Source organism: Sturnus vulgaris, chromosome 1 (genome assembly GCF_052056855.1).
Source record: "Sturnus vulgaris isolate bStuVul1 chromosome 1, bStuVul1.hap1, whole genome shotgun sequence".
NCBI lineage: Eukaryota > Metazoa > Chordata > Aves > Passeriformes > Sturnidae > Sturnus > Sturnus vulgaris.
Window position 1 is genome coordinate 109,382,725 of NC_142243.1, and position 26,182 is coordinate 109,408,906.

At 39.2% G+C, this 26,182-nt stretch overlaps 1 protein-coding gene across 7 annotated transcripts in view; it reads left to right on the forward strand.

Moving 5' to 3' along the window:
• Window positions 1–26,182, forward strand: part of GREB1L (GREB1 like retinoic acid receptor coactivator) — a 130,428-nt gene that overhangs the window by 37,779 nt on the left and 66,467 nt on the right. For 6 of the 7 annotated variants that reach the window (XM_088173845.1, XM_088173846.1, XM_088173843.1 and 3 more), the window contains one exon: window positions 17,796–17,899. The exons of the other annotated variant lie outside the window; for it this stretch is intronic. The gene's annotated coding sequence lies outside the window, so the exon portion shown is untranslated. The remainder of the gene's footprint in view (window positions 1–17,795; window positions 17,900–26,182) is intronic. 7 annotated transcript variants of the gene reach the window in all.

The following is a 26,182-nucleotide window of genomic DNA, read 5'->3' on the forward strand; positions in this document are numbered from 1 at the left end:
CTTTGCCTGACCTAGGCATTTTTAAAGCTGCAACTTACCATTTATTGATCTGTGGTTTTTCCCCCTCTAGTTTGACTCAGCATTCCCAGTTTTAAGAAAATAGGTGGGACTGCAATCCAGAAAAAAAATTATTATTTCTGGGACAAAAAAGATGGCTTGAGTATGAAGGAAGACAGTTTTTTTGGTAGCTCACAGTAGGGGTATGGGTAAGAAAGGAGACAGTCTTACTCGTATTTTCACATCCCTTATATGGCAATCTGCATTGGTAGCATTTGATATTTGGATTAGAGAATAACCTCAAATTTTGAGCCCTGAAGTTCCAATATTCCTTTTGTTTTCCATAGCCTTGTGTTCCACAGCCCTTTGTTCACGTTTACTTTTCCTATGGACTCAGATTGCCTAGCCTTGCTGCTTTGTGTCTCATCAATTCCAACCTAGTCCCTTCCAGTGTAGAAAATCTCCTTTCTTCTTTAGCAACATGCAGCAGAGACCACCTTGCTTTTTCCACCTTTTGCCTCCCAGTTGGCATCTTACCTGCATTTAACCACAGGTCTTTGGATTTGGATGGTCTCTTCACCCATGCCGCTATTCCCCATCCCTGCTTTATCTATCCTGTTGGCACAAGGACCTAGAGGTCTGTTGATTCCTGAACCCAGATGGGGAAACAATGTAAGGAAAAGTAGGAAATTGCAGGTGGCTGTCCCTGTTGTTGCCTCAACATCTGCAAGTGAAGAGGCAGGGAAATCTTCCTCTGGGTTGTGGCTTACAGTATTCTTGAAAGAAAGAAATGTAATTTTTTACACTTGCTTTGACATAAACAATATTTAACTGCTCCAGCATGGTTGGTATCCCTTGAAATTCCATGTAGTTTATGGCAAGAACACCATGTTCACTTTTTGAATGGCTAATTTTGCTCACAGAGATAAATAGTGGTAGTTGTTCTGGTGTAAATGAATGAAAGAAGATTGCTTGGAGAACTGGTCTGGGCCAGATAGCACAGGCAGCTATTTTTATGGAACAGTAAGCCTGGAATGAAACAGTTCAAGATCAGAGTGGCATAGCTAAACCCAAGAGTTACCAAGTTCCTCTGACCCAGAAGAAGATCTTTTTCTTCAGTAAGAAAACAGTGGCTCTTGTATACCTCTGCCTTGGTCGTTATGTTGGTGAGACACAGATTGTAGTCTGATTTATATTTGAAATAGATCACCAAGAGCTGAGTTGGACTTGCCCTGGCTGGCAACAGTTCACAGAGTGCCATGACCTGGTCCTCTCTGACCTGGACTGGTTTCCTCTGTGACCAGTAATTATCAAAGAATTAAGAGTTTTTAAAAGGTATGATTGAGACAATGTCTACCCTTTAAGGATAGAAAATAATCAGGTGAACATATAATTATGCCCAAATATTTTGTTTATCTTTTTGGGAAGGTGAGGGAGATGCATGGAGAGAAACTACAAAATGATAGAAATATATATATAATGTGTATATTAGAAATATGTATTTCTACATGCAAATGCAGTGATTTATATATTAAGTATCTGTTTGTGAGAAGAGTGCAGAATCTACTTTACATAAGGATGCCTGTACTTTGGTTACACCAAATCAGTATCCTCAAAGATACATTACTAGTGTGGGGTTTGGTGCATTTTGCAGTATATGGCATCCCCCTTTTAGGGGCCATTGTATAATGTCTTGCCCTCAAAAACAGGAATTCCTCACAGTCTTAACAGTAAGGTATGTTAGAACTTGGGGTAGGTAAAGGAAGAGGAGGAAATTTCAACTGCACTGTAAGAAAAATGGTTTTGATTAATTAGGGATACCTAGCAGGCCCAGGGAGAGAAGGAAAGTGTAAGGGAGAGTAAGAAGGAACCATAATTCAGTTCAGAAAGCATAATCTGTGAAAAACTTTTTTCCTTACAATTTCTACTCTTTCAGTGCACAGTAATGTTGACTGTCTCTACAATTTGTCTGGATTTTAAATCAGATCAGCGTAATTAGCTAACTTTACATATTAGCTTGAGCTGACTCTACTGGCACAATGGTTGAATTGGTTGCCATTATATTTGTTTAACTGCTGTAAAGTAAGATTCTAACAATAGGTCCCTACACTTAAATAGCACTGTCGAGCACTGGTGCCCTATCAATCAGTCAGAGCTCTCCCTCCTGCTGTCTGCTCTGATAGACAGTTCTGCTGATGTGGGGGACTCTGGAAGAAGAGATCAGGAAGAAGGGATGATGGATAAAGACCATCTCCTGTCTTGGGAGGAAATCAGAAAAATCCTTTCTTTGACTATCAACAAGCTGCTTTGTCAAGGTGTCAGAAGATTAATTATGCTCATGCAAGAGGCGAGAGCGGCTGTTTTCCGTGCCCGTTTTGGTGTAATGGGGTGGCATTCTTCTGAACTATGGCAGAGAATTGCAAAGAAAGAGGCTTAAGAGATTTCAGCTCCCTAACATCACTGTCCTGTAAGCGTTTGTAAAGCTCTTAGGCACACATCCACAGTACTGTGAAGTTCTGCCAGTAATTGATTAATCAAAGTGTTTGTTTCGAGTGCTGTATGGACTTGATCTCGTGAAACATTTGGTGCCAACCACTGTTAAAGTCTGTCAGCATTATGGGTAGCTGGAATTCCTTATATAGAACAAACTTTCAACAAAAAGTTGCAGAAAACTCTTCCACAGCATAACGGTGAACATGAAAACATGCAACCACTCATGAGTTTTTGGAGTTTATAAATCAGTTAAAGGGAAGATCGCCAGTAAGTGTTTGGAGTACTTCATGTTGGAGCCGAGCAAATCTGCTTTGTGTTTCCTTTTATCCATCATACTTTTGTATGTTTTTGAATGAATTAAATGTAAAGTATAATAAAAAATTAATGATCTTACATTTTGACTTAATCTATTTGGGAATAAAGAAAATGTGCAAGCTTTAATCCTGAGCAGATTGGATATTGTAAAAAAGAGGTTTTTCTTAGAATAAATCTAAATCACAGACTTGAAGAAATTCACTACTTGAAATACAAGGCCATTTTTACTAAGTCACTCGCTATATTAAAAGAGGATCTTCAAAAGCTCTTTAAATTTTGAACAAACTTTATCAGTAAAAAATGGACTCCTTCCATCTGGCCAAATCTGTCTCACTTAATCCCATGCTCAGATGAAGAGGAGCATTCTTTGTAATCTGCTAATTTGATACAGTTTTGGGGTTTTTTTTCCTTAAAAGAGTCAAGTCTTGAGTTAATTAAAGGGAGAGTTTAAAAAGCCACATCACTTTATTAGTTTTGGTTTAAGATGTTTTGAACTCTAGTATGCTGTAGTTGAAACTGTAACAAAACCAAATGTTTTAGACATGGCTGTGCCTGACCTTGAAATGCTGCTGATAAAAGCTAATGCTGTTAAATTGCATGCCAAATTAACCCTCATTTCCAAATGCTTTGTGTGTGTGTTTCCTGTAGGATAGGCTTTGATCCTGCCAAGCAACACTTCTTTTACAATCAGTTATTTTTTAATGAAGGAAAATCAATGAACAAGTTTCAGTAGCTGATTTCAGCCGTGGTGAAATGAAATATTTTGTTTTACATCCTTCTGCCACTATGCTAGGCCTACTGTGTCAGATGCCTGACATGATACAGTGTTTTTGTATAGAGGTAATGGTGATTTTAATCTTAAAACTTTTTTTTTACATGTGTAAACCTTATCAAGGATTGCAAGTTCATGTGAGAAAGGTACAGGAAACTGGCTAATAGACTGGGCAAAATACTTTTCGAAGCATCTGTTTTTTTAAGTCTTACTGAGGTTTAGCATCAGTAAAGTGGGGATTTAATCTAAATCAAGAGAAAAAATGTCAATTGTCTCACAAGTGCTTTTTTCTTGTAGCATCTGGGTTCACATTATTTTAGCAGTTGTCCATTTTGGAGTGTTTGTTCTTAATTCAGAAGTTATGTTGCAGGAACATCTGCCTGTGCAATCCACGGGTTTTTCATTTGCATCTTTTGAGAAATATGGACTTGGTGTGAGATTTAATGGGATATAATAATGTGCCTTTTTGGACCAGCAGGCCTGTGTAGGTCTGGTGGTGTAAACTCCCACTAAAATCAGACAACGGGAATGAGCAGAAACTGCTGACATATAGATACTGGCTTTCTGTTTGCTCTTGTCTGCTGAGGACCTCGAGTGTTCTCATTTTAAAATGGAAGTGGCTCTTTTTAACCTCTGACAAGTGAACTGCCATCTGCATAAATTCATTTGAGGGGGACATTATCTTCCTGTGTGAACTTTGGTGGGAAGTGCTTTCAGGCCATAAAGTGAATCATTGGTCTCCCTGGGCTGGAGCTGATATATTGGCCTCTCTCCCTGGCATCTCCTCCAGGATTTTTAGCTCCCTCTCCTCTGTCGTGTGTCTTTCTCTGCCACTATGCATGGGCCACCCATACCGTGGCTGTGTCCTGTGTAAGGTCTCTGACCTAGCAGTATTGCCTTTTCATTTGGAGAGGGAAATACCACGGTCCAAGTTTCCACCTTCCAGCTTCACCACATCAGGACCATGTTCATTGCACTGGGCAGATGTCTCCTTATGCCTGCTCTGTGTGGCAATTGTTTTCTGAATGTCACCATGATTGTGCTATCTTTCTTTTTGCACTTCTCTGCCAGCGTATTTTTTTGTCTCTATAGTGTTACACCTAAGGTCTTTATCTTTTCTTTCGAGGCTCTCAAAAAAACCCCCAAGCCACGAGGGTTTTTTCTCTCTGTTATCTGCCACTTGTGCCCCCTTGTTATTGAGATGTCCATCCCAGTGCCTAATGGGGCAGCTGACCTTGATCCAGGGGTAGCTGACTTTGATCCAGGGCCAGCCCAGCACTGGTGAGCCTTGTTGGGTCCCTGCTCCCTGGCACCATCTCACTTGCATGGTGCTTTTGAATATGCTGAGACGTTTTGGCTGCAGGAATGGAAGTGTGGCTGCATGGATCCCACCCAGACAGCTCCTGAGCCAGGGTGGAAGAGCCTTCTCCAAGCCAGAGGTGGCCAGTTGCTGTGCTGGTACCAGCCCTGCTCTGAGAAGGGCTTTTTTTTCACCCTGGTTCTGACCTGACCTTGCTGCTGCTGGGAGAGCTGCTTAAACATCCCTGCTCTGTGCTCCCACTCTCTGGAATTGGATTTTCCTGTTACCCGGTGTATTCCAGCACCCACTTCTCTGTTCACTGGAGGTGACTGTATTCCTTTGTGTGGCCTGTTGTCTCATGTGGATGCTCGGGAAAGCAGCCAATCTGTAGGTCAGGGCAGCATCTTTCCCAGTATATATACTGCCAGCTCCAAGGTAACACGAACTATTGGAAAAGTATATTTATAGTGCTTTACCTGCATACTTTGGTTCAGGCCATTTTAGAGACTCGTGGGGGTGGGGGGGTGTGAATAGTTGGGAGGGAGCAAGTTCAGAGAGCAAGACTCAGGATTTTCCAAAGGCTCTGTTTTGTTTCTGCACTTTTAAAGCGTTATCCTCTTTCCAACTCTAAATACAAGAATTAACATTACTTTAGCACTTCGATGCACAGCTGTTTCTTTGTGCAAGCCCACATAGCTTTCTGCTTACTTCGAAGGACCCTGGATTTGTCTCCAGGAAAATCCAGGGGCAGGGTTTCCAGTTTGTGCCTAATGGTGGGGATGCAACAGCTCGTGGGCGAGCGGATTGCTCATGGCAGTGCTGAAGTGCTGCTGGAAGAGGTGTCTGAGGTCTAGTCCAGCTCCTGCACTTAACAGGTCTGTTGCCAGCATTTGTGTTAAAACTCAGAGGAAGATGAAAAGGTGATAGGGTATAAGCAAAGATATTGCTGTATTGTAGCAGAGAGAGCCTTAGAAAATGTTAATAGCGAGAGGAAGAGGTAATGGGTTTGCTATTGCCTCTTTTTAACAGCATTTCTCTGAGAATTTAAGAGAAAAAGAATTCTGCTGAAATGACCTTTTCTCACCTCTTATTGTCTCTTGAAAAGCCTGTGCTCCCTGAGCCATCCACACAAACACACAAATAATGAAAAATCCAAGTGTACATGCTCCAAGGGATAGGTAGGCATGTCTAAAAAAAAAAAACCTCATCACTGTTACTATGTTAGAGGGCAGTTGTTTCTGAGGAAAATTGTTTTTTTCCCATTTGAATACCTTAAAAATGCTCTTAACTGTCCCTAAGGAAAATGTGATAAGTTCTAAATAACTAACTAGAAGCTTTTTAAAGCCAGGAATATCTTGTTTTCCCTTTGCATATGTTTTCCCAAGACTAAGGGTTTTGTTAAAACGTAGAAATAATATTTAGAAAGAGATAAGGGTATCTGATCTTGCTAAGTCCTATACTTTTTTGTAGAAATTCAAAGTAATTGAAGATGCTGTTTTTTCCTTTTAAAATTGGGTGTACAGCAGATAAAAAGTGAGCTTCAAAAGAGGCTGTTCTGGGAAGGAATAACTTGAGAAAAATGGGCAATTGAACAGGAATTGGTTTTTTAGCTTTCCTTTGAGCACAAAGTGTTCCTGTTACACTTGCTGACCTAGTTGTCCCACCGTTATTTCGGAGCGTACTTATTTCCTCCTCTGTATTTTTTTTTCTTTCCATTCATGGAGGAGTAATGTGCAACATTTGCCTGGTACCTGACAGTAGATAAGTCACATCTCTGCCTTCCTAAATGAGACCTTTTCTGTCTGATACCATTTTGTTTTTTTGAAAAAGGAGAGTCTGTATTTTTCTGTCTTGGCAGATTAATGGCCATGAATGACACCTTGCAATAAAATCAGCATTCTGGCACAGTCCCTCTTGGGCCTTTTGTATTTACAGGGTAGGAATCCCTGATCACCGGGTTGTTTTCTGTGCAAACACTGGGAGAATGCTGGGACCAACAAGGTTGAGCTGACCTTATGTGCTGGCCTGCCCACTGCCACTGACTGTCATGTTTCAAAGGTTAAACTAACTGTGGATGAAATGTAATCAGTAGTGCACTGGATCCTTTCCAGAGCTCACTGGAGGAGTGCAATAACCAGCATTGTTAGCTTTGGGAGAGCAAGAGGCAGAGGTCATTACCTGTGTGCGTCTGAGCATGAGGAACCAACTGCCTTTCCTGCTACCTCCCACGTATGTTTATTTAAATCTTATCTGGAATTGTTATCCAGCTGGCCCCTGCTTTTTTTTTTTTTTTTTTTAAAGTCTGCTTATTCTTCATACACTGTAATTTTCATCCTTCTGTTGCTTTCTCAGAGTTTCCATGGGAAAGATGTGCTTCTCTCAAACCCTGTCATTAGATGGGATGAGAATTGATACTTGGGGAAGTAGAAAAGGCTGAAAGAAAGAATTGCTCTGTTTTTAGATGACAGCCAAACCTAGGCTGGGGTAAACCAGACAATACTCTTAAGACAGTCACATAATGCACCAGCAGAGGAAAGATGATCTTGGTAAATTTTCCTTCCTGCACTAGTGAGTAGCAAGAAAAAGAGCTGGTAAAATAGGAAGCTGGCAAGGGACGAGAGCAAGTGTGGGAGGAGGAGGCCAAACAGAAGCACTGAAGCAAAGATAGCATTCTGAGAATTGATTTTCCGTTTCTTTCTATAATCAACCACTCATTTTCCCCTACTCTCTGTCATTTGTGCAGTACTTTCAGTCCTAGGCATTGAGATCTGCAGCAGGAGCCTGTTCACAGCATCAGATAAAAAGGCTTTCTGGAAGGCACCAGAAGCGTGTAGGATATGGTGGGGAAGTACTGCTTGTTGTCACATTAGGAATTTCAAGGGTGACAGGCATTGAAGCCAGTATTTTTTTTTTTTTTTTTTTGCCTGTACAGCTTTTACACTACCTGCCCTCTGAAAATGCCAGTACAATAACAATAGATTTAAGTGAGGAGCAGAAAACTGTATTCCTTTGGAATCCTGTGGAAAGATTCTTTTTCACTCCCTCAAAGAACTTTGTTTTCTTTATGGATTGGGGTGTGGGTATGGCCTTGCAAACCAATACATTTAGCAGAAACTGAGACATTTCCCTTGAAAGAAGAGAGAGACAGATGGGGGACTTCTATTTCAGAGCAAATCAGAGCTGTAGAGACGATTAGATTATTTTAATATATGTTTTGTTATACACTTGTTATTATTGTGCAATAATCAACTGGGTGGGAATATGAATGTCTTTTTCTGGATCTTTCTGTATGGCCTTTTCATTTTGATTTAGTTTCTAAAGAAGCCTTGACAAAAATAGAGCCCTGTACCAGTCCATAGGAAGGTCAGTTCCTTTCGGAAAAGCTCAGTGTAAATTGGTTATGATGCTGTCAGAAGAAAATGCCATTATCCTCCTTAGCCCATATTTATCAGACTCTCAGGTTTGTCACAAGCAGAGAGTTCCTCAGCACTGTTTCTATCTGTTGCTGCCTCCTGTACTTCAAAAGCAGAATGATCTTTTCTTTATTCCTGAGTCTTGATGAGATCTCTCTACTTCAGTGTGTGTGAGAGAGGACAAGATATTCCCTTTTTATTTACTTTTCTTATGAAATCTTCTTTCTGAAAGGTCTTTTTTCCCCCCTTGGCCATTTTTTTTCCCTTTCTCTTCATGCCAGGACACTGGAGATGTGGAAGGACTGAGTAAAAGCACTTGCAACTGTCTTACCCTTGTCAATGCAGAGCAATATTCTTTCCCAGACCTGCGGCTTTCATGTCTTTCTGTGCTTGATTTCTGTTTAAATTATTCAAAGAGTAGCTTGGTTTCTTCTCCCACCTTGAGGTAGAATGCTTCAATAGCCACTTTTGTAATATATTCCTGGACTTCTAGCATGGAAAGCAGTGTCTGGATTAGATATGTTTCTCCATGAATGGTTTCTACTCTACTGGGATAACTATCCTAATGTCTGATATTTGTGGTCCAAAATTGTGCTCAAGGAAACTCTCTGGGTGTTGTGCAAGTCATCATATAGACAGCTTCTCAACAAAAGCACTTTTGATACGAGAAAAGGTGTGGACTCAAACTGCAGTCATAGGGGATGTAGAGCAGCATGAGTAGTGAAGATGCCCTGGTCTGTTTGTGATTTTCCTATCAGATCTGTAAGGAGCCCATCAGTTTTTCTGTGTATGTGGGAGTCTTCCTAGAGACCTTGTGCCAGCCCTGCTGAATGACCTTAGGAAGAAGAACCAGTTTCTTCAGCCTCCCAGGTGTTCAGTCAACTACAGAACTGGGTCCATGGCATTCCCAGCTAAGGGAAGACTTGTGAGTCAGGTGCTTGCCCCTGTGTAGAAATAATTTCTCAAAGAGAGGAAAGCTTTCAACATTAGCATTTTTAGGAAGATCTGGCCATACTGTGTCTTTCTGCACAAGAAACAGCAGCTAAATAGGAAGCCCTGACAGAGTTTCTGTTTTTCTGGAATATCTTAGTGATGGGGGAACTTGGGCAACACAACTTGAAATAAATAGCCTTGCTTGGAAAAGCCATTTGTAATTGAAACATGGGAGTCTTACATGGGAGTCTTCTTGTATTAAATATTTAAAGTTTTTCTAATATTCTGAACTGATCAGCTTCTTTGTTTAGTGTGCTTTGACTTTTGTATTAGAAAGATACTATGTAAAATCACTAATCATAATCTAACTGTTTATGACTACCAAGCATGTTGTTTTCTTTTTGCAGTACAAAGACCAACTGCATCAACGTGGATGATTTTACGTGATTACTAGCTGCATCCATCTTTGTATTCAGACTGGATGATTGCTATAAATACAAACACAAGTTTCTTGAATGGTGATAGGCTGAATCTCCTCAGTATAAGGGTTCAAGATGAGCCAGATATACAACAGTACCTTGTGTTTCCCATCCTTGCTGATGCTAACTGGTTTAGTTGCTGTATGTGTTCAAAACCCAGGGAAGAAACGTGGTGTCCCAGGAAGTCTTGTTCCCTCTCTGTGTGTCAGGTTTCTGTATTGTGTGCTAGCAACAAGAAATGCAGAGAGCAAAGCTAGCAAGATGAAATGCTCTCTGTGTGCCACAGTGTTCCTCAGAAATTTCTGCCAGCTCGTGAATATTTTGTAGCAGAACAATTTAGTGTCTTGTGGAGAAATACTTCTTTTGGCTTTGAGTGTATAGAATTCTTAAATGTATAAGACAAAATTGTGGCAAATTTTCCAGTTTTACCCTGGAAAGTTTTGACTTCTCTCTCTCTGGTGTCTACATATGCTTACAGATTTTAGTGTTTGAGTTTTGCAGTTTGGTCCTGTGATTATAGTATGCCTGTGTTTTTTTCAGGATAAAAATCCTGTTTTAAGCTTCTGATAAGGAATATAATATGATTCTTTCCTGTGTTGACAGTGAGTGAGACTCATATGTCAGGAGATGGGGACTGGGGAGTGAAGGCAGTCTTCTTGTGTAATTACATGAGGATATTGTGGTATGTGCATTCTCTGCAGGAGACTTTTAAATACAGATAAAACTTATGAATCTTTTCCTCAAGCCTGGCCATACACATTACGTCTTCTAACTGAAATCTGCACAACAGATTTAAAAATCATTATTAGACCTTTAAAATGTCATAAAGATTCAAAGAGAGAGAGGCCAGTTTGCCTCTTTAAATTATATGGTGTTCAAGGATGTGTTATTTCAGGAGCTTTTCCAAGACACTGCACTGTCACAGCTTCATTGCTTCAAATGTCACTTCAAGTAGGAGCAGTTTTTATAACTACACAGCAAACTCAAGATGGTTTAATGGAAATTATTTCTTCATGTGTCAAAATGACCCCTTTGTTTCTCATTTTACTCTTTTGTTGCCTGCAGCTAATCTGGTTTTTGGGTTATCAGATCCAAGCATCTTACAATGCTGACTCTAGCAGCGGCATTCAGCTGGAATGCTGCCTTTTGTTTACTGGTTTCACCAGGCCTCCAGTGCTTTCTTTGGTCATCTGGTGGCTCCACTAATGTGATTTGCACTCCCAGGCTCTGCAGGTAGTCATGGGCTTTTAAAGGGAATTAGAGGAAAGCCTGCCACCCTGGTTGCTAATGAATCCACAGGATATATCTTATTGGTGTTTTGTTTTTCCAGATTCTTTTTTCTGTTTTATGGTGTTTTTCTTCTGTCTGCTTGGACTTCAGTTTCTAAAGTTGGTTTACCTGGCTGTGGTGTGATAATATTCACTTTGCTTGAAATAGAAGTAACAAATCCTATTGATCAATGTGTCCATTTGAGGTTTTCTCAGGAACTGTAAATAAGTATGGAAAAAATAGATGGCTACAGAAATACTCAAAACTTCTTTATTACAATACATATTATACAAAGCTTGTTCTTGGTAATAGAGGATGTGGTAAAAAGAGAGAAACTTTCACCTTCACGAGAACTCTGACTATTAAAATAGGAAATGTTGGCTCCTGTAGGGCAGTTGAAGTGTTTTGCTAATGAGGTTGCAGCTGGAATCCTAAATTTTTGCAAGCACACCAGGAGAAGGTGCAAGTTTATAAACACTCCCAGCACAGTCTTACAAATGTGAGCCAGTGAAGAATAGTCAAAGAAATATTTTATTACAGTTTTTGAAAAAAAGTTGTACTGGAGAGGGGTTTTTAATATGAGAAGCACATGCACAGAAGAGGATGTATTCTTAAAACATCTTTGGCTCTTTTTCTGGAGTGATGGAGAGTTTGAGACTGAGGAGTTAAGCTGAGTAGCATGTCAGATGCTGAGTAAGATGCCATTCCTTCTTATATCCACAACCTCTTACTTAAGTATCCTTGTGGATTTGAGTGGGGATTAATAGAGTGATTAGGGTTGGTTGGTTTTTTTTTTTTTCCAGATTAGTCCTACAGTTTTGTTAGGGCTAGTATTTGGCTTGCACAAAAACAAGCACAATGTCAATGTTTTTAAAGCTTCACTCTAGTCTAATTAAGACTCAACCTACTGTGGCAGGATGTGCAATTTTAAAATATTTTCATAACGTACTTTTTGTCCATTTCTGTTCTTTTAGAATGGAAGAGAAAAAACTGTGATAAAAGCAAAATTTGAATAAGATTTTGGAAATGAATGGGCCCTTTCTATGCAAAAATAGTTAATATTGAATCTATTCTTATTGTTCTTTACCTTAAGAGTAAGTCCATCTGTTTACTCAAATCTGAAGAATTTAGACTGGTAAGAGTTGTGCCACTGATATGTGGTTTATAAGACTGGGTCTTAAGAGTAGAAGAAAGCTTTAGAAAAGTTGAAATACATAAACCTATTTCAGTGCCCTTGCTTTGTGCTCTTCCACAAGGTCAGTGCTGTAGGATTTATGTTTATATTATAGGTGTGTGCTTATGTTTTTTAATATACAAACTGAATACATCACAGCATTAAGTTTTGTTCCAAGAATGTCGCTATAGTTGTTGACTTGGTATTTTTGCTTCAGAAAAAAATAACCCTGTAGAAATTCAGGTGCAGGGGTTTTAATAGTGGACAAATAAAGCAAGAGTGTATCGATTGAGTTTTACTAGGCTGACAGCAGCACTGAAGGTCCTCGTGATACAGAAGTTTGTGACCCGTGAAATCTCCATTTTCCTTCTATTGGTAATATATCTTGAAGTACAGAAGCCTAGAAAATGCATCCTGGGTGACCTAACACATTGATTATCTACAAACAGAAAATTATTTGAGCTTACTGCAAAAAATGGGTTTGATACTAGTAAGCATAAGAGACAGGCTTAAATTAGATTGTTAAACAAGTGTTCCCTGAGCACAAATTCACTAAGGCAACAGCCAGTCCTTACAGGTATGAATATGATCTGTATTTTCCTTTAAAATGCTAATTTCAGATGCTTGGCCATTTTGCTGATTCAGTTCCATCAGCTTGCATGCCAGTGCCCAAAAATCAAAATTTTGCTTTATAAATAGTTCTTGTGTCTGATTGAAGGAAATAAAGGGTGGTAAGGAATTGAGCAGGGTTATTTCTAAAATGGGTAAATATCCAAGGTTCATGAAAAGAGGCCTGTAGCACACAGGCACACCAGCAGGCAGATTTTACAGCTCTGTCCACAGCACAGAAGGAAGATAAATCATGGCCATCCCCCTCTCATTTTTGAAATGGTTCAACCCTGGGGTTTAGCTGAAGGACTTAAGGAGTTTTTGAAGTGCAAATAGACTGGTGAAGGGTAAACCTTTTCAGAGTTTCATTTAGATGGATTTTTTTTTCTATGTGGATTTCTGGCACCAGCTGAGATCTGGAAAGCCACAGGATTTTTTTGTTTTTGATCAATCAAGCAAGCAGAACTTGCCATGGGGGTGTACATTCTCTGCATACATATTGATCCTATTGTGTTTAAAAGTAGTTAATTTAATCAGGGCTTTTTGAAACCTTCCCTGGTAAAACTTGCATTAATGAAGCTGTCATTTCAAGGTCATGTTTCAGTGTCAATAACTTAATGGTAATGACAGAAGTTACCTGTAAGTTTATTATCAATTTTTCAATCATTCCATGTTAAAATTAAATTGAATGAGAAGTGATTTTACATACGTACATGTAAAAATGTTCAGCATCAATTGGAAAATGTGACTCTCGTTAAATGAGAGATTTTCAAAGCAGTCTGGAGTTACCAAGCACATTAATACTGAGGGTTCTGATACTGGTCACTGCTGTTTGGATCAGTAGGTTTGGCCTGCCCTATTCCATACAGAGTTTGGCTCCAGTAATCTATTTTACACCTTGTCTCTTCCAGCAAAATGCTCTAGTATCAGAGTTTTTGTTCAAGGCTCTTTCTAGTAGTTTTGACCTTTTACCTCACACTTTGTCTTGTTTAAAAGCAGCAGCATGCAGAAGATGGATTGCATATTAACTATAAATGCTTCTCTCCACTGTGATAAATATTTGGAGATAAAGTGTGTAAGGGCTGGCTGTTTACTAAGATGCCCATTTGAGTGCAGAGTACAGATTTTATAAGGCAGGATCCAGTTTCCTGCTTTTTCATCCATATCTGATGCCAAGATCTTCAAGTATTTTGGGTGAAAGCATCTATTTTTCAAGACTTTTTCCTGTGTGAATGTTAAGTGCAGACTTCATTATTTGCTTATTTGATTTATTTGGGTTGGAAGGAGCTTCAGAAAATTGTTCTGGACATGGTGACACTGAAGGATGTGCTGGTACATCCCTCAGAGTCAATTTTCTCATTTCTTTTCTTCTTGGTAGTTGCAGTATGCCTTGAACCCTGCCAGTTGCTGAGATAGGAGGTGGAAAGCAGAGCCTTGCATAAAACTTTTTCAATCATATACCAGTAATGGTCTTCTCTGCTATGAGAGCACAGCAGAAACATTCTACATCAGAACAGGCACCTAAAATTATAACTAATCACAAATTAATAAGTATGGCTAAATATAATCAATAAATAGATCTTGAGAAGTCTATGTTGTGATTTTTTCCCTGACTTTACACTGGACAGGAGATGTTTGGTTATCAGGCCCCTTATCCTGGTCTTTTATTTTACAACTCTAACTTTGCATCCATAAAACTCACATGTTCTCGGTGTCGTGTACTGCAATGATGGTTATTGTGTAGTGTTTGAAAACTGAACATGAGTTCCTGGGAAAGACAGGGAAATTCTTTGTATCTCACTGCAGAAAAGGGGTTTGCAGCATTTTTGGTGTCACTTTTGCAAATATGACACTGGGAGAAGCTAGTATTATTTTTATTCCTTTTTTAAAGTAATGTTTTCTACCACCCAGGACTCTTCAACAAGTCCCGTTCTGCTGAGTGGATGGAGAATTTTGGGTGTATTTCAAATCAGCAGTTTTCAGTTCAGTCTTACAAGCATTGAGGGCAGATTTTTGTTTAGGAACAGGCATAATTCTGTAGCTGGATAGGTGGGTGTTGGCTGGAAAATCTATCATTCTAATTTAATTTTTTTTTTAAGTGGTGCATGTTCAAATGTCAAAACACTAAGGGGCTGTTGCTTGCAGATAACAGATTTATCAAGCAGCTGTGACATTAAAGTAATCTTACTCTGGTTACAGTATGCATTTGTCAAGGGCACAGGCTTGCACGATGATTCTGAATTCCTGTGGAATTTAACTGGGCAACAGCTGGTCTGTAGGATGTGTAGATTTTAACAAGGTAATGTCTGTGTTTTGGCAAAGGACTTGTGTGACCTTCTACTGAAACTGTTCCAAAGTGCCTTCTTCCTCCATTCAAGTCTGTAGGGGTCCTGAAACAGTATTTTTGTGTGAAATTTCTCAATTCTCTCTTCTCCTCTTGATTTTATCATAGGTAAATTCTACAAAATTCTTCAATGGATTAATAGCAAGGGAAGAAAAGAAAATAAAAAGGTCATCAACACCACAAACTGCAGCTTAGGATAGAAAGGATACTCTTTTTGGTTTGTAATTGTGTCAGATTCCTTTTCCCCACAGTTGTTGGTTGGGTTTTTTTTTTCACTTGAGAGGTTTATGGTGCTGTGTCTGCCAGGATAACCGTGTCTCAGGGTTGAAGTTGTATTTCTCCCCGAGTTCCTAGAGGTGATGTTATCTTTTGTTCACTCAACAGTATGGTCATTCCTGAGAGCATCTGTCACTTTAGGCATTGTAAGATGGATGAGTCTCAAGTGAACTGCTAGTTGAAGCAAATGGTAAAAATAAGAAAAGACATGGGGGTTGGGGGTCTTCAGAGGGGACAGACAACAAGGAAGCACTGTTAAAAATCAAAAGTAAGCCAGACCATGGTGGAGGAAAGAACCAAGATGTGGATTGTGTTAGCAGATCTCACAGGTCTTGGTAATGAAGATTGGTGGCTGATGAATTCTGAAGAGATCTTCTGCATCTTGGCAAAAATGCTGCTGATTTGTTTCCTATTTTGGTTGCAAATAAGGGAAGGTAAACAGGAGTTGACCTGAACATAAAATGAAAAATATTTTTTTTGTCACATTATGTCATATGGTCAGGACAAATTAACGTTGCCAATAATCAGGAAAAGGGTTAGCAGTATTTTCTGTGTCTTAAATATTGTATGACGATCTGTCAGTGCTGAGTAGGCACATAACATTATGAAAACCAAAGCAGCATATCAGCAGTTTAGCTTTTGGGAAAAAAATAGAAACTTAAAAATTTGTAGTTGATGGTATTTCCGAAGGTACTTAGTATTTTTAAAAGAGGTAAGGTTCCTTACAGCATCTCTGATTTAGCTGGACTAATTGAGTTCGATTTTTTACAGGGAGGAGGTGGTGCAAAAACACACAAACCCCAAGAAAATTCCCTCAAATGCAGTGACAGGCAGATCCATACCCCCCACCCCCAAGCTGAGCAAAGGTCTGTGTTTGCAAAAGCAGCCGGCAAAGGACAAAAGGCACTTACAGCCCAGTGTGTGTCAAGGTTTGGGAAGGGTCCAGGAGGATCTTGGCTTGAAAAATTATTTTGTCACACTGTTGGCATTGGTCCATAAGGGGAAGCACTGGTTGAAAGGCGAAGAAATTAAGATGATTAGAAGCTTTAAAGCTTCACAAATGGTGGAGTATCTCTCTTCTCAATGGATGTAAATAATAGATGAAAGACCAAGAGTGACAACAAAGGCTCAGGGCCTTTAAGAGAATGTGTGCAGCCTGAATAGAGGTCTGTGGCCTAGGGCCAAAGGTCTTAGCTTTGAGTGTAATTAGAAGAAAATACAAAAATGTCATTACTAGCAGGTGAAATGTTCAGCACGTGTCTGAAAAATAGCAATTTCAGAGCCAGGAGCTGTTGGAATTGGATTACTGGCATTCTGCAGTCGCTGAAGTCTGTGCAGAGCCCTACAGTTTGGCCAGGAGTTGTGTGTGTGTTATCCCTGCTCTCCATGCCGTGGCACTGAGCCATGGCCAGCGTGGCGGGGATGCGCCGTGCGGGGCGGCATCCGTGGTCCCTGGCTATGGAGTTGTTTAGTGCCTTTCTTCAGAACCCCAAAACCCTGCCCAAAACCTTTCCTTGAGCCAGAGGGGAGGGTTACAGCTGCTCTCTTAAACAGGCCGGTTTTTAAAAGTGAGAGGAGGGGGAGGAAGCTTTAAGGCCTTTAATTTTAAAACCTGGAGTTTGAATTCTGGGTATACAGCTGCGTTCTGGTTTTGCCAGAGGGCTTGTGCCTGTAGTCCCAGCTTTAAGCCTTAAAATCCCATTTGTGAGCACCAGGGAAAATTCCTTTAAATCTTTTGGCAAAATATGGTCTGTTGCTACTGAGAAACCAAGCCAGTTCTTCTGCCTAAGAGAGTCTTGTCAAAGTCCACTCAATGATAACTTAATTTAAAGCTTTTCCTGATGTTAATTGGTGTTCTGTACAGCCCTAGGTATTTCAGGAGTTATTCTTTTCTTTGCTGCTTGCCACTCCATTTTTTGCCATTTCTTGGGGTATTTCAGGTGTATTTTCTTTTATAAAATGCAATTTCTATTTCACTTCAATATTTTCATGGAAAGGCAGGTAGAAGAGCAACCAGCTAATTCTGATTTCATTTTGAGCATCGATCTCCAGGGTAGATAACTGCTCCCCCATTTAGTTTGTTTCCTTAGAATTAGTATAATAATTACTTCTACATTATCATATCTTTTTTTAAATGTTTCTGCAACAATTATTTTTATCATATTCATGTGATAAATTTTTGATCCGTCATATCGTGACTTCAGTACCAAAAATGTGCAAATTCTAAGTTTGTACTTCTGGTAGAATATAGAGAAGCAACCAAGCACTTTCAACCAAATATTTCTCTAAAGAAAAATGTGCTTTTTAAAGTCATTGGCTCTCCTTTTTTCACTCTAGACCAGGAAGGTATTTTTTGTCTTGTTATAAACGATATGCTGGCATGAGTCATTCTGATTTTTTTCTCCCTTTTTTATTTTTCAGGTGTTCAGGAGTTTTAAACAACTTTGCAGCAAGGCTTCACAAACTCTTAGCTGCATCCTTTAATCATGACTGCATTTCAAATAGGTTAAAAGGAATCTGAGAAGGTACCGTACTTGCCTTTCCTAATAGACAGTACATTGTATGTTTGTGATCAGCATCTCTGCTTTCATTTCCATTGACTGCATTTTAGGAGCAGTGTGGACTTTAAATAACGATTTTATTTTTGCTTCAGGCATATAAGATGTCCAAGTTCTTAAAAAAAAACAAACTATGAAATCCAGTTCATATAATCAAAAAGCCTTCAGCAGAGGGCTAATTTGTGCTTCCATTTTTTTCTTACATACCCACAATGAGGTCAACTTCATTATTTAATGACAGTTCTTTTGAAGCTGTGACAATCTTCTGCTGTTTTACTTAGAGGCTCTGCAAATACCTAAGCAACTAGCTAAATATATGTTTTATGCACTTGGAGGGTGAATGTTTGTTTGTTTATTTGCCCTCTCAAAGGGTTTAAAACAAATGGGAAGAAGAATGCAGATCTTTGTAATGATTGGGATAGATTTGTGCTTCCAACTGAGATTCTCACACGTCTTTTTTTCCCTGACTTCTGAGAGGGGGGAGGCTTGCCTCAGTACCCAATATTGGGCTCTCATCGTTTCTTGTTGCATTTAAATAGCCAGTGTCCCCAGAAGGCTGAAGATCTATTCCTGCTTTATGACCTGTTGTATCCCTGGGGGCAAGGGCAGCCCTGAGCAGAGCAAGGGGGTCATGGCCACAGCCCAGGCTCTGAGTGGCCCTTCTGGGCTCCCAAAAACCTGCCTGCAGGAACATTCTGCTTGGCAACATCTGGAACGTGGTATAAATCTGGAAGAGGGGGGGAACCTCTAGGATTTTGCTTCGCCAGGTGCTAGGAGGAAGCAACATTAGCCTTTTTGATGGGGGGGAGGCAGATTCTGTGGCCCTGAAGTTAGGCTAAACAATTGCAGAGGTCAAAGGACAGCTGAGTGCGGTCAATGAGACACCCTGGGGTGTATTTTGTTACTTAGTAAAAGGAGCAGCATCCTAAAACCCTAAAGGATTCTCTTGAAAATCTGTGTTGTGAAAAGGTTTTATGAGTCTGATGGCAAAAAGTGCTGATTTAGCTAAGGAATGCTTGCTTTTGTGTAAATGAAAGGCTAATCCTTACCAAATGTTGGCAGCTATTATAGTGCAGTCAATGCAGGTCTGAAAGGACAGTTAGAGTAGAAGTGTACTTTGGGATCCCAAATGTTTATCATTTTAATGGTTCTGTAACTGAAAAGATTTCTGAAACTTCCACACTTTATCCTAAAATTTAAACCATGAACAAAATATCTGAAAAGGTAGTAACTAACTCTTCACTTATAATTTAAAAAACTGTTCATAAAGGAGCTGTGCCTGCCTGGTTATTCTATATTCCCTGATAAATTTGCTTTAGATTTTCAGGGCATTGCCTGGCTTAAAGTGAAACTTCCTTTAATATGCTAACATTTATTAATTGGCTGGAAAAAAAAGTGTGGGGTTTTTTCCTGGTCTTGAGTAATTTTTACTGTTCTTGTTTCAATGCTCATGAGAAAAAACATAAAGAATAGGCTTGGGGTAATTAATTCCTATAATTTGTTTAGCATTATCTTTCTTTAAAAGGACAGCTTATTAACACTTAACATTTGTCATAGAAACAGATAAGAAATCAATGTCAGAGCCAAGACCTTGTAAATAACCCGAAAGGAAATGTAATAATGGCTGTCTTCACCACAGAGGTGGTGGGGGAAGGACTGGGCATGTGGCAGAAAAGGTTCAATGCTTTTTGTTTTCCTTTGGAAGGGGGGGGGGTTGCTGCAAGGCACGACCCAGGGCCTCTGACTCGCTGGCCCTACTGTCTTACACAAACACTCGTGGTTGTATTAGGAGGAAAAATGTTCTTGGGAGCCAGTGGTGGTGGCATTTTTATAGTCACCAGCCTGGTGTTTCATCGTGATCTTTAGAAGAGCTCTGTAAAAAGAGAAAAAAAAAAAAAAAAACCTGCATAATTTTCAAGGTCGGGGGAAAGTGAACAAAGAAGTTGACAAGTTGGTTTGGTTTAATTTTGAAACCTCCTTGCAAAATGCAGCTCTTTGTAGAGTTTAATTTTTAAACTCTTCAGAAGTACTCCATACAGATGCTTAGCATTGATTTATGTCAAGGTTAAGGCACCTTTAAACAAATAAAGTTGGGAATGGATAAACCTACTAAAATACAAATTGCCTATTAAACACGGAAGATGTTTGTATAGCATTCAGGTTGCCACAAAACTGACACATGTCCTGAAATTCTCCTGATAACCCCTTCTAAACTCATCAGGAAATGATGGCATGTGTTTGAGGGGTACACAAGGGAGCAGCCAGAGAGGATAGAGAGGGAAGGTCAGGCCTTAGCTTTGACTTTCTAGGCTTCAGCTTCATGCTTTTGCAATAGGGTGATGGCAGATGAAGAAAGGATTAGGTGATTTATTTATCAATGGAGATTGGTCTGGCTTTTGCTGTAGGAATTCAATGAGAGGTCTGAGACTATTTTCAGCTTTATCTCTGCAGACAATAGCTATCACATTTTACATATATATCTATGTGGAATTAAGTGCTATATCAGTATAATTAAACTGCTTAGAAGAGTACATATTTGAGCTGTAATGCTTAACTTTGTTTGTAACTTCAGAATTTAACTACTCAGAGTATGTAAAATAGGTTTAGATGTTTATTATATTTTTTTCTTGTCTACTGGAGAAAATTGTTCTGTGTTTCTAAGCTGTTTATTTCTCAGGTGTTTGGGTTATTTATTTTTTTAAAGCAGATTTTAGTCTACAGTGAGGATTTTATGCATAGTATTTATATTCTACTGTGGCAACAGTCACAGAAAAATATTTTGAGCACTAGTTTCTTGAGTGTCAAGATTTACTGGAAGTTTTATATGCATGCCATCAAGAATGCATAGAACCTATAAATATTCTGTGTTGCTGACTCATTAAACCATAGTAGCCACTTCAGGATTGCCTGTGCTGGCATGTTTATGTTGCACATAAATTAAGATCAGCCTGTAAACATCATTAAGATTTTGGGGAGAAAAGTAGAGAAGTACATCTAATGCCTCCAACAAGTCAAGTATTTTATTATAATTTTTTCTTCATGTCAGACATAGCTGCCCCTCCCCCCTAGTTTATCATAGTGGCTGATGAGTTGCATTACAGAACAATATAAGCATTAGAAATTGAAAATTATTTCCTTCTCCGACTAAGTGTTAATAGTATGTGCTTTGAATTTTTGGATTTCTGTTTGGAGTAAAGATAAAGGTAGGCGTTTTTTTCCAAACCTAAATGGCATTGTATAAATGCCATTTGTGGACATTTATCCCACAGATATCTTTTGAGATTCCTAAGTATCTAGACAAGGTAGCTAGAATGTCAAAAGTCTTCTTTTTTAGCCGTATCCCTGGATATGGTGTTCAAGTGTTGTTCTCTTGCTTGCCTGTTTCTTGCAAATTTCATCCTAACTAAAATCAGGGATGTTGCAGACAGACCAACAGTGATGTGCATCTTTGATCTCAAACAGGGTTGCCTCTGGTAATTTCGGAGATTCTGGAGAGAACTTTGTTTATTTTAGAGAAGAATTTGTGGTATTCTGGGGAGGGGAGAAAGTAGAGTCAGCTTTGACACATGACAAACACATGTTGTGGAAAAGGAAGAACTCTACAAAGCACTCTGCACTTGGAAGTTCATTTCCACTAAAATTATCTATGAGAAATATGGACAGTTTCCCACGGGCAAGGAAGTTACAAAAAGTGTCTGAATGATATTAAATTGACATTACTTGTGGATTTAAGCTGATTGTTGTGGTTTTGACCTCTAGAGGGTTTTCCTGTCCGTTCAGAGCGTTGGTTTTTTTGCATAGAAATGGCCATGAAAGCAGCTGGCTTTGCTGTGTTGGTCTTTTCTTGTCTCTGCATCATGGGCTAAAAGTGACTGCAGAAATATTAGATGTATTAGATATACCTCTCTATCTAGTGACTACATGGGAGCCTCAGATAAGAAAAATCTTGTTTGTTCCTTTCTAAGACATACTTTGAGTCCAAAAGAGCAGAAGCATGATCATTTTGACTTATTTGAAAATGGTACTTTTGGAAGAGCTGTGCAGGTACGTGCTCTGAGGGAGCTTGACAAACATTTTGACACAAGCCTCTGTGGAAGAAGAGGTGCTCGTTTCCACCTTTGCTGGTTCCTTTTTAGGAATGACTAAGCCTTGTAAAACCAAGGAGAACTCTTGTTCAGGCTTGCCTGTTTTCAAACTGGGCTCTAGAGAGAAAAACAGTCCTTTTTCAGAGGATGTGAGGAGCCAACAACTTACCTAACCTTCCATCCAAGTGCATTAATGAAGGCTAGTTTAATTACTTAAGGCTGACTTTATTTCTTCTTGATGAAATTTTATTTCTTAATCTAGAAATCTGTATTAGGGATATAATCTGTCTGAAGAGAGAGAGGAACAAAACTTGATGGTGCTTTTGGCAGAATTACACAAGAAGAAGGGGGAAATGCCATGTGAGTCACTTGGATACAGAGTATGCAGTCATAGGCACACTCTGGCTGTAGAGATTTTTTGTTTTTCTTTTTTCTTTTTCTTTTTTTTTTTTTTTAATTGGTAACCCTGAAATTACTTTCAAGTTGCATATTTGAAGAAGTGCCATGGTACATCTCCAGCTCTGCCAACTTCAGGGGGGGAAAAAGTTTGCTTTCAGCAAAGGAAAGGATGAAGTCAACAAAGTTTTACTCCAGTGCTTTATTTTTAGCCTGTTGCAGCTGTCAGAAACCAGAATATGCATCAGATAAGATGAATACTATGGAAAAAGAAAGTATTAAGTGGATATTTGTGAAGAATTGGGTCATCTTTGTTCGGAAAGTTTTAAGAGCCAATGTAATCTGTATTACCATTATGCCTATTATTCCGAGAGTTTTATTTTCATTAGTGTCAGTTCGTATGTGTTTTGAGAACTGAGAACTTTCAGAACCATTAATGTCTCTGCAAAATGAATAGTGAGTCGTTTATATTGCTTGGCAATAAAAATAGCCTTACCTCTCCTATTTAGCAGCACTTCCACGTGAGAAAACTTCAAAAAAGAAAAGAAAATGAAATGGGGAAAACCACTTTTATTGTAGATATACATATCTAAAATGATCTTTATTAAGGATTTTCTTTTTAATGTTGTACAATCCGATGTTGAGAGGTGTCAGAACGGATTACATTTTTGCTTCTATTTTCTGTATCTTAATAGTGAATATTTTTCCTATCAAGTAGTGTCATCTTGGTGAGCAGCCTTTAAAAATGTCGAGCAGAAGTTCCTATACAAATGATACCTTCTGCTGCAATGAATAAATAGCATAAACTGTGATGTTTAAGACTTAAAATTTTGCAGCTCGGTGGCCTAAGGATTTACAATAATTTACGTTCAGGGTTGGCTAAGTCATAATGCACAGTCCTATTGCAGGCAACACCAAGCAAGTGAATATGTGCTTACAGTGCTGAGTTCTGAAGGCAGATCAGGAGAACTGGTGTAGAGAGAACTTGCAGGAAAAAAATGAAACACAAACAAGCAGAGCAAACTCAGCGGTTGGAAATTACTTCAATACCATTAGCTTCATACAGGGGTCTTTGTTAGTCCAGTTGTGTTGAAGAGTTGGTCACAAAAGCAATTGATAAGGCATTGAAAGTATGCCTGGGATTGTAGGTGAAGTGCTCAGCTCCCAGGTGCCCAGTTCTAAAGTGCTTAATAGATGATCATCCCTTTCATTTTCACCAGCAATGCCAGCTGAGATGCCATTGTGACTGCTTCTTTTTATGGCATTACATGGCTCTTTTGAAACATTGGTGACTTTGCCTTTCAATTTCTCAGGATAGAAGCAACTGGAAAAAAAAAAACCGAACAAAAACATAATTCATAAAAGTCAGCAATTAGTGATAATTACTAGCATTAAAATTGGTGACAAACACAGATTTGTGTTTATTTAGAAAGACCATTCACTGAGCTTCCCAGTTATGGATTTTTTTTTATGGTGGAATATTAGACAGTGTTCTGTTGAAATGAACATTAAATCTGCATTAGAAACAAAGCTTTAAATTAACTGGTGCATCTGAGAAGATAGTTTACTTTATAGATTTTTGTAAATAGAGTTTATATTTCTAATGCTTCTGAATAGTTTGTTTTAATTGGTAATTACCAAATACAGTTGTTAGCTAATAACTTACAATAAAATCTGTGTATTAACAGAATATATGTTGTTAGTGAATGACTGAACACTTATGTATATAAAATGTATATAGAAATAACTAAGTTTCAATTAAACTGGCTTTGGGAACAGTTACTGATTTTGAATACATTATTTGAGGAACAAATTAGTATTTATTTTGTTATTTGCTTACATACTGTATTAATTGTATCTGCTGTGTTATTAAGAGTGGTAGCTAAATGAATTCACAGAATCATAGAATGGGTTGATTTGGAAGAGACCTTCAAGACCATGTAGTTCCAACTCCAGTGCCTCACCACCCTCACAGTGAAGAATTTCTTCCTAAAACGTACTGTAAATCTATCTTCTTCCCGTTTAAAGCCATTTCCCCTTGTTCTATCACTCCTTGCCCTTGTCAAAAGTGCCTCTCCAGCTTTCTCCTAGGCACTGGAGGTCTGCCTGGAGCTTTCTCTTCTCCAGGCTGAACAGCCTCAACTCTCACAGCCTTTTCTCACAGAAGAGGTGCTCCAGTCCTCTAATCATATTCATGGCCCTCCTCTGGACCTGCTCCAGCAGGTTTACATCATTCTTAGTGTGATGTAGACCCCAGGGCTGGATGCAGCACTGCAGGTGGGGTCTCACCAGAGTGGAGGGGCAGAATCCCCTCCCTTGGCCGGCTGGCCATGCTGCTGTTGATGGAGCTCAGGATGCTCCTGAAGGCCTTCTGAGCTGCAAGTGCACATGGCTGGGTCATGTTGCTCTTCTTGTCAACCAGCATGCCCAGGTCTTTCTCCTCAGGGCTGCTCTCAATCCATTCCTTATTCAGTCTGTATTTATGCCTGGGGTTGTCCCAGCCCAGGTGCAGAATTTTCATGAAGTTTTCATGGGACCCGCTCTCAAGCCTGTGAGGTCCCTCCACATGGGATCCCTTCCCACCACTCTTCCCCTTTCTAGAAGATTACCAAATTTTCTGGCACAATTTGTCCTTAGTGAAGCTGTGTTGGCTGTCACCAATCAGCTCCTTATTTTCCATGTGCCTTAGCAGAGTTTCCAGGAGGATCTGCTCCATGATCTTGCGGGGCACAGAGGTGATTAAGACACATAACTGCCTGTGTGAACAGACCAGGTTGTTAGAAGAATAAATTGTAATTCATATCTGCAACTAATTGCAAAATCAAAATTACACAGCAAAAATACCCCTTGATCCTATAGCTAGGATTAAACATTGTTGCTGGTTTGGTTGTATTGCACTGGCATTAATAATGTGGTTAAGAGTCCTGTTGATTTAGGACAGAAGACATAAGTGGGTCTTCCAAGTGGGGAAAGCTATGTATGAGCATGCATGTTTTAAGGAAGTAGGCTGAGGTTTTCCAAAATGATTAGTGGTTTATTTGTGCCATCCCTTCCACGACTGTGTGAGCACATACTCCCTTTAAAATAATGAATTCTTTTAATAATACCTAAACTTTAAAATCAAAAGCGATATTTGTAGGTTGATAATATTTTTTCCCACCTGAAGGTTTTTCTGTTGAAAGAGAAGTGTATCCCTTCTGTTAAGCATGCATAGTAATGTTCCTTTTCCTATGTATACTGTGAAAGATCCCTGCAGCATAAAAGGATTTGCTCCATCTTCTACAAATTTAGAAAACCCTACAAAATCTCCACAGTCACTTATCTGTTCGTTTCATAACATCATTTGAAAGGAGGACTCCAAAAGCTTTGCAGTTAGAGTAGGCTAAATCCACATAATTAACTCCTGAAAGCTTTTATAGTTTTCCTTCATCTATTTTTTGAGGAAATGGCATCAAATGAAGCTTGGAACATGCTTAATCTTGAATCACCTCAGTCCTCACTCGAGGAATGTGTTGGTGCACCGACTGCACCAGTTTTCTTCTCACTATGAGTTTAACCTATCTAGAATGCAGCATTTTTTTCTTGATTGGAAGACATAACCTGGAGAAAAGTAAAGCCAGTGCCATTTTGTAAAACTTGACTTGAGCCCAGCTTGCAGTGACTTCTGTACCATTGTGCCTCTCAGTTTATTTTGTGTTTGATCATGGTTGTAAACTGCTCTTTGTGCGCACAGCTCTGTGGATAACTCTGTTAAAAAGAACTAAAGAAA